The following is a 9,655-nucleotide window of genomic DNA, read 5'->3' as shown; positions in this document are numbered from 1 at the left end:
GGGGGTAAACCCAGTGAGGGCCACATCAACCACATGTAGTCAAATGTACAAAAGATGTTATTTTTCGCTGAAGTGTGAAATGCCTTATTTATCAGAATGAGGCTTTACTGGTCTCCTTTGAATATTACCCTTATTTGCTGTTGCTGAATAAAAACCATTTAGAAAAGAAAAAACAATGGGAATCGTTCTTTATTTTCTCACTGGACTCGGAGGGAAGTCAGAACCCTTCCAGTGCCCTACAAGACCCTGCACTGAAGGAGGCTTTGCCTGGGGCCACGGGCGCACGATTCCGTGTGCAGATGACGTTTAGCTGCGTTGGCCACTTGAAACTATGGTTCTGTGAACCGACGTCACTCCAATACATTCAGTTAAAAATAAGACCCTGTATTCCCTGGGCCTGCTGTCCTTTGCAAGCCCACTGGGACCACTCCCCTCAGCTCACTCTGACCTAACCACCCTTCGTTACTTTCAACGTCACAAGCTCTTTCCACCTCAGGACCTTTGCACATTCTCTTCCTCTTTCAATGACTGGGTCCTTCTCATCCTTCAGGTTTCAATGCGAAAGTTCTCTTGCCTTTACCAGCCTACTTAAGGAAGGTTCCCTGCCCCCACCACCATTACTGTCCCTCTCACAGCACTCACCATAATGCGCAAATATTGTCTACTTGTTTACTTTTTCAAATCTGTCTCCTACACTGGACTATAGGCTCTGACTAAGCTTGTATTTCATAGTAGAAAGCAAGGAAGGAAGGGAGGAAGGGAAGGAGGGAGGGAAGGAGGGAGAAAGGAAGGGAGGGAGGGAAGAGGGAAGAAAGAAACCTCTAGTGCACTGGAGAGACACTAGCGGAGAAAATGAGGGGCCTCTATTCCACCCTAGGATGCTGGTTCAAGGTCTCAAGTGGAAAGAGCCCTTCAGGTGTGATACTGGCATGGCCATTCAAATGTCCTTTGGCTGGGTCCCTGAGGATCTTGTCCCAAAAGGGGGAACTATACGAAAACTGAAGAAGCAAAGTCACCTTGTCGTGAGCGTCATTCTGGTGGGGAGAGGTCACTTCTCCCCCTACCCTTGTTCCCAGGAAAAGCCGCAGCCCTATCAATGAGGTGGGTCAGCAGGGCTCACAGAAGGCAATGCCCAAAAACTCTGCAAGGTGGCAGAGTAAAAGCAGAACCAGGGACAACCAAGGTCAAGAGAAAGAAACTCAAGGTCACCAAGGTGAACTATTCTAGAAGCTGCCAGGAACCCACTGGACATGGGAAAAGATGGTGCTGCCGTGTCTAAGACTATGTTCCTATGGGTTTAATTGATTTGACGGTCTTTAAGGGTCACCGATAAAGCCAACCTCACCGAGTCTCCACATTGTCACACTGAATACTGTTTTAAAAGGGTAAGATGTGATTTCAAATCCTGCGAGCTGGGGAAACTTCAAGGATAAGGCAACATCTTGTTTTAACTATAGAAAGATGTCGAATCTATCCCAAGAGACTTGTCATGTGCCCACATTCTTTAGGCCCAGAGTCAATGAAATAAATTCTAACATCCCCTTTTGAAGTTGTTTTTATCTTTTTTTTATTGTCTCCCTCTCCCACTGGCCTCTCAACTCTGTATTTTTACAATGTGGTACATATACTTCTTTTATAATTTTTATAACAGTAACTCTATAAACTGCATGGACATGCACACATACTCACTTACATGCACACTGTGCAGGCAGCTGTCAGATTTGGGCAGCTGTGGCAGATTGAATTCATAGCATCAGTTCTTCACCACCACCACAGCAAACCCATGCTCTTTGCCATACAACTTGCCCCCTGACCTTGGGCTCAACCACGTGATGTCTTTGGACAATGGCACGGTTGCAGACATGACACAAACAGGGGTATGAAGTATGTTTGCACAGCTAGATGTGCCCTCCTGCATTTCTGCCTTTGCTACCAAAAGAGTATCCCCCCACCCCCCAGGATAACTGCTGCCCCTTCAAGCTGAGGCTCCAAATGAGCTCACGTGGAGAGTACCCGAGCCAGGAACCAAGTCTACACGATGTGCAGCTTACAGCAGAGCCGCTCACGCCAGCCCAGCCTAGCCCTGTGGACCCCCCGCCACCACGGCCTGAAACAGAGCTCCCCGTCAACCTGCCCATCCTGGAGATTAAAGCACTTGTTTCGAGTCACTGCGTCTAGGAGTGGCTTGTTGCACGGCCTTCCTCTGACAACGGCTAACTGACACGGGGTCTCCTGGCATGGTTAGTGTGTCCAAACCGGGGGCTATTGGGTTTAAGTCAATCAGAGTGTCCAAGCGGACAGATGCTTCCTTCAAAAGCGAGTAACGACCTACGATGTAGGTCATGTGGTGTGACGGTGAAGACTGGGGGCCACAGAGTCATCCACAGACGTGGGCTCGCTTGAATCCTGGCTCTGAAACGTATTACCTGCGTTACATCGGTGTAAGCCGTGACACTGGGCAAACTGTCCAAATCACTGTTTTCTCATTTATAAAGAAAAGAGTGGCAATTATAATAAAACTTAACCTCTTAAGGAACTTTGAGACTTAAAAGAGAAAGCATACATCGAGTCCGTGACAAATGTAGTAGGGACGCAGCACGTGGAAAACACTGTTGTTGTCACAGTTATTATCATCCCTTCTCTTTGTGGTCACCCTTTCTATACGGGCACACGCCCCATGCTCAGATGCCTGATAGAAAGTCTGTAAATGTCTTTTGAATGACCAAATGATAGAGAGATTAATCAAGTACATAGTAAGATCTACACTTTTACGTGTTGCTGAAATAAAAATACATCTTTATTTGAAAAGAAAATATAGCCCCTTCTAAGTACGAGTTGATTTCCCCCCTTCTGGGTTCACACCCCGTGCCCCTGCGTTCCCTCGCCCTTTTCTTGTGCTCTGTACTCTACACAAACACACACCTTCCTGTTTGGAGCGGCAATACAATGGCGAGATGGCTTGGCCTTGCACAGGGGCCTTTCCGGCTGCGGCATGCTTCCCCAGGAGGGCTGGCGTTTCTGCTCTGGGCCAGGAGACTGGCCTACGTCTGCCCAGCAGGGAAGGAGAGCCAAGGTCAGCATCAGGTTCCTGATGGCAGGTGCCAGACTTCTCTCCAACCCAAACAGGAATGACAGGAGCCCTGGCAGAGGTGCAGGGCTGTAAGCTGGTACAAATAAACACATGAGGGGAGTGGGGCGTGGACGGGACACTTTGTGGAACCACCTCTAAGGCTACTGTCATATCACATTTCCCTCAGGAAAAGTGCTGGGCCTTTAAGTGGGAGAGAAAAGCTCTGGTTCTTCAGGGGAAAAATACTGAGGCACATGTTGTTTTGCTCCGTGGGATCTCAGCGGAGATAAGCCTCAGAGAGATTGACAGACACTCTAGCAATGGTTCTCAAACCTTCAGGTGCATTGGAGTCCGCTGGGGGTTCACGAGACATCAGAGAACCGTGGAAGTGGAAGATGACAAGAAAAGCAACCAAAAGAAAAAGCAAATTGGGGCCAAAGATGGTGCTAGTTGAGATGGCAGAGAACAGTGACGACTAACCAACCATGTCCTCTGACAGATAAGAGACATTGTTCTGCTCTCACAAAACGTGAACAGAATGCTATAAAAGGAACATTCAGAAAAGAAATACACAAAAACATGCTCAGAAATTTGAAAACGTAATATAAATTAAAACTCAATAAAAAGATTTGAGGTTAGAGCTGTGAAATTTTTTTCAGAAAAATACAGCAAAAATGAGAGCATGAGAGATTTAAAAAAAAAAAAACAAGGAAGAAAAAAATTTTAAAAGAGGACATTTATCCAAATTGAGTTGAAAACTTATGTCCACCCAAAAATCTGCGCATGGAGGTCTACAGTAGTTTTACTCATAACTGTCAAAGCTCGGAAGCCACCAAGATGCCCTTCGGTAGGTGAATGGATAAAGAGACAACCCAAACAACGGAATATTATTTAGCACTGAAAAGAAATGAGCTATCAAGCCACAAAAAGAAGCTTAAACGCATATTACTAAGTGAAAGACGCGAATCTGAGAAGGCTACATACAGTATAGTCCCAACCATACGATATTCGGGAAAAGACAAAACAGTAAAAAGATCAGGAGGCCAGTGGTTGCCAAGTTTAGAGGGGAGGAGAGGATGAATAACTGGGGAACAGAGGGTTTTGGGGGGCAATGAAACTATTCAGTATGACATTGTAATGATGGATACATGTGAATACACATCTTTCCAAATCCACAGAGTATACAACTCCAGAAGTGAACCCTAATGTAAACGATGGCCTTTGGGTGATAACAGTGTGTCGATGAAGGTTTACTGGTTGTGACAAATGGACCTCAGATGCCACAAGATGATACTGGGGAGGCTGTGCACGCATGGGGCACGGGTACGCAGGAACTCTGTACTGTCCTCTCCGTTTTGTTGTGAAGCTAAAACTGCTGTAAAAATAAAGTCTCTTTTTTTAAAGGGAGAAGGAGAGAGGACCATCTAAGCCTGGCATTCAAACAATAGAAGCGTCAAAAAAGAGAACATAGATAATAGAGAAACGGATGTCAACAAAGTAATTCCAGAACCGAACATGATCTGCTGGACTGAAGGGACCCAGGAAACCTGGCAAACCAGCTGAAGGCAGACTCACACCCAGGCTCACCTCTGTGAACTTTCAGAACACTGGAGAAAAACAGAAGATTCTACAAGCTTCCAGAAAGCAAAAAGCCAGTCCTATTCAAGGGATCAGGAATTAGAATAACCCGCAGCAACATTGAGAGCAGACAGAAACGACGCGATGTGTTCAAAGTTGTGAAGGATTTTTCCAACCGAGAATTCTATACCGGATAAACAATCAAGTGTGGAGGGTGGACTAAAGAAATGCAGAGACATGCGGGGACTCAAAATTATGCCTCCCAAGTACCCTTGCTCTAAAAGTTACTGACAAACGTGCTCCACAAAAATGAGGGAATTTACCAAGAAAGGGGAAGCCACGAAACCTTGGAAACAGAAGATACAAACAGGAGAGTGAAGCAGGGAACTTCCAAGGTGGCCACCGCACTCCGACACAGAGGGCAGGCAGTCTGGACTGGCATAAGGTGCCATCGGCACCGTGAGGTGCAGAAACACGGAGCGCAGGCTGCCTGGGTCAGCTAGTGACCATTAGCTGGTAAGACTCCATTCCCCTCACCCCTGGATCCGCAGAAGATACTCATTCCTCCCTGAGGAGCATGCATGTTAACCTTTTCCTAGGAACTTGAAGGTGGTCCGAATGAGCTAAGAAGGCAAAATAGAAAGCAACCCCTCTCCCAGCCATGGTTTTGCCTGATGTTCAAACCATAGCCCTGCCCATTTGTCCCTACCGTGATTAGCAATCTTCCCAGGACCCTGCCCACTGATTTCCCTGAAGGCTGAACCTTCCCCAAGAAGCGTGACCTTCTTGGGGAATCCAGATCCCGACTCTGCCCCATACCCCACTCAGCTTATCTCCTCCAGGGACCCTTTATGCATTAGTGGCTTCACTGCTATCTTCTGATGGGGCTGGATTTGGGGTTATTTTTTGAAGCAAAACTACACTGTTCAGGGATATGTTCCAGGCTGGTAAAACTATCAAGAAAAGCAAGGGAATGAAGAACACAAAAATTAGAATAGTAATTTCCAGACGGCAGGAGGAGGGTAGCTTTCAGACGGGCACAGGAGAGGCTCCCAGTGTTCTTTTTTTGGTAACTTATTTATTAACAAAGCAATCATTTTGCTCTCACCCAAATATAAATGACGATATTCTTAGTGAGTGGCAATGTGATTAAATGTGCTTCGTTGTTTTTTGAAAATCTTGATTAACATTCAGTGATGGAACAGTTCAGAAGCCCAGTTCTGAGTTCATTTGCTCTTAATACTTGGTTTCATGGTTCTGATAACTAAAAAGGCACTTCGGAAAGATACGTGGACCCAAATGGAGAACAGGCACCATGGGCTCCCTCCCCAGTTCCATCCACCGCCTATGCAAAGGTTTCCCTTACAGTCTGACCAGCAAATGCTGATCCTCCCTGGTGGTTGTTAGTTACCTTGTTCACTGATTGGAAAGTGGTGCAATGTTATGTTTTCAATTCATAGGCTCAAAACCCACAGAAATTATGCATTTTGGAAGACTTTAAGTCTGGTTAGACAGGTGTACATATGTGCCAAAACTCATCCAATTGTACCTTTAAATGGGTGCCTTTTAGGGTGATTTGATTTTGTTTTTCAAGCAACTGCAAAGTTCAGGCAACTTAATGGTGCCCTGATAGTTCACAGATAAGCTTCTTTCAGGATGCTCCCTGAGAAATCCTGGTGGGTGGGGAGGGGGCCAAGGCCTGGGGAAAATTCAGGCAGTCATCTAGATGGTTCTCTCCTATCTTGAGTGAAGCAGAGTGTTCCCCTTTCAGCCCAGGAGGCCTTGCAAAACAGAGATAAGGCCGGCCCGGGCAGCTGAGGGAGCCGGGAACAAACTGCCGATGTGGGCTAAGCTAAGCGCAGGTAGGGCCTTGAGCTTGTTGAAAGTCAGGACTCCCTGGGGCCATGGTATGTGAGTGTCCCAGTGCAGCCGTGTTTTTCTGAGCAGGTTTTCCTTTGAATTGGAGCCAGCGTTCGCGCAGACAGAGTGGCAGCAGCTGCTTGAGATTCTTTCCCCTCTCCTCACTGGGGAACCTGGCTGTCATGCCAGGCTCTGAGGGCCCTTCTTCCTGTGTGTTGTCTGTCCCCAAAGCCAGGGTTCCTCAGGGTCCCCTGCAGCAGGCAGGACCCAGGGCACTCAGGGTCTCTGCCCAGCCAACTTCGACCTGGGCTGCCCTCCCTCCTGTCTCCTCCTCTTCCTCCTGTCCTAAAGTCCAGTAAGTTAACCTGTGTGGTGGGCCCACAGGTGTTTGTTTTATTATTATTTTTAACTGTGCACATGCTTTTTAAAATTTGTTGTATGTATCACATATTTCACAATTTAAACCAAAAAAAGTTTTAGTAAATACATAAAAGAATTACCTGGGGAAACTGTAAAGCAGGAGACAGATTCCTTAGCCCCACTACAATTCCAGTTCCAGAGACTTGGTCGAGGCCTGCTTAGATGGTGCTGCCGCAGGGGTCGAAGACCCCTTCAGGTACCTGCCTCGGATAAGAGCATCACAGGGTTTGGCATCAGACTGACTGGGGTCAAGGCCCCAACTCAGTTGACTCCTTGCTGTGTGACATCAAGCAAGTCTTCTTCATTTGTAAAATGACGATGATTACCTGCACAGTGCCTAGGACCTCCTGATCAGACAACACAGGCTAGCTATAATAATAATTATTATTACTACCTTTAGTGGACTAAGAGTATTTTCCCCAGATGTGGTCACACCTATTTATCTGTCCCTATACTGATAAATTTTCCTGATGATTTTCACTTAGCATAGAGAGACTATTGTTGTTACAAACTTTTCCGTAAGCTTTACATTTTTTACACCTTTTAGCTAAATGAGAATCTAAGGGGAACACCATAAACACAGTAGTTACATAAAATAGCAAAATATTAGAAACAAATAGCCAACAACACAGGTAAGGTTACGTATACTGTGAACTGTGAGGCAGGAGAGTCAGGAAGGAGGAAACTCTGGAGGAGCCCCAGGGCTAAGATAAAGGACGTGATACAGGCCAGAGACCCTGTTCTAAAACCGGTTGTTCTGCTTTCTGGAAAGGAGCTGAATCACGGTGAACTGTGAATACAACTGAGCAGAAGATGCTACAGGACCCCTGCTTCATTATAGTAGCATTATAATAAATTAACACTGTGGGACCCCCTTCCCCGGTGGCCAATCAAGGAAAATCATGGCAGACCACAAGCACAGTAGCTTTAAAATAATAGAACTACTTGTACATGTGCAATAAAAGCCCCCCAAAACTAGCCAGGATATATCCGTCCTGTAAGAATGGAATCCCTCCAGCCCCTGAGGTCAATCTCTGCTGGGAGTTGGCCTGCTCCCCTGTTTAGTGGAGTGTTAAGTCGCTTAATAAACCTGCTCTCTCTCTTTCTGCTATAAATTTTGGTGTTTGGTTCAATTCTTTGTCTGCAATCACCAAGAATCTGGTTACCTGTGCCCACCTGTGACACTGTCATAGAATGTAATATTAAGCAACCACTAAATACAAATTTATAAAAACATGTAAAAGTTACTTTGTAATGCTAAATGAAAAAAAAAATAGCCAGGTAGAGACTACATCTCCCATATGACCAAAACTAAGCATACAAAAAGGTAAAACAAAGTTTTCTTAGAAAACAATAAAATAGGCCAAGTGTTCGAACATAGGTTGTCTTTAGGGGTGAGAGATAGATGGTTGTTTTTTCTTCCTTTTTGCTTTTCTGTACTTTCCAAATGTTCTATAACAGGAATTTTTTTAAATCTTTCTAAAACTATATTCTCTTGTTACCTTTTCAAATCTAAATTAATTTCAGGGCTCTGCCTCAACTAGGCTTTATAAAAGACAACGGCACTTCCATACACAGTGCAGGCTACCAGGGCAGAACAGAGGCTCCAGGGATCTCATTCAATCCTCCGTGTTACCCACAAGGAGCCCGAGGCCCAGAGCGATGAACTGACAAGGCACTGACCAGAGGAGAGAGGGCTGGGACCTGATCTAACCTTTTCCCATCTCACCACACTTTCCCCCCACTCTTCACAATCCAGATTGTTACACACTTTACGAACAAAACCAGCATCACTTGTTAGAAAGGCAGACCCTCAGGCCTCTTCCCCAAGAAAGGGAATCAGAATCTACATTTTAAAGAGATCTCTGGGGCAAGTTTCTTAGAGAAATAACAAAATCAAAGAAAGTCTCTCTTTGATGGCTTAATTTAGATGGAAGGTAGCTTGCGTGACCAAGTTAAAACAAAGTGATCTCAGTCCCGACAACACTCCCTGGCTTTGTGACATCAAGCATGTTTCTCAACCAGTCTATGCCTTGGTTTTCCTCATGCGTAAAGTGGGCATGATAAACTCAGCGCAGTGCCTGGCAAGTGCAGAGATGGAAGCTGGGCTTTACCAACAGGCTAATAAATGCTGCTTGTTTCAACAGGCCTGGCACTCTGTGACAGTGGGAGCTCCTCGCACAGTGCTTGGCACACAGTAAACCTTCCATCGGTATGAATTTAATAAATAACTAGCAAGTGCTCAGGCGACATCTATCAATTTTTGACTTGGACTGTCCCATTTTATTAGTATATATAAGTTTCAAAACTGCCAGTTTTCTACCTTTCAACATTCAAAACTGCCAGCTCCCACGTCCACCAAGCAGTGAGGAAGAGAGTAGGTTTAAGGTCATTGAAAGCTTAACTCATATTGTAAATCACTCATACTAGAACTTTCTACTGCTGCAGACTTACAGGGCTCAACCATCCATCCTCTCCAATGTCCCAGCTTCTTGTTACTCTGCCCACCATTCCCCCTAAGCCACGCCCCCGGTGACCACCTAGCCCCGCCATTTTCCGAAGGCCCCGCCCACTACGGCCCGTTTGCCTTCCCATCAACCTCACACCGCTGCCCTGCCCCGCCCCCGCCCTCTCCCCCCCAGCTCTCGCCGAAGGCCCCGCCCCGCAGGGTGCCAGCCTACCCTCCTAGGGCTTGTGGGCTGTCTCGGAGTCTTCACTGACGTCGCC

The sequence above is a fragment of the Desmodus rotundus genome, chromosome 9 (genome assembly GCF_022682495.2).
Source record: "Desmodus rotundus isolate HL8 chromosome 9, HLdesRot8A.1, whole genome shotgun sequence".
Taxonomy (NCBI): Eukaryota; Metazoa; Chordata; class Mammalia; order Chiroptera; family Phyllostomidae; genus Desmodus; species Desmodus rotundus.
This window is presented reverse-complemented; position numbering follows the sequence as displayed.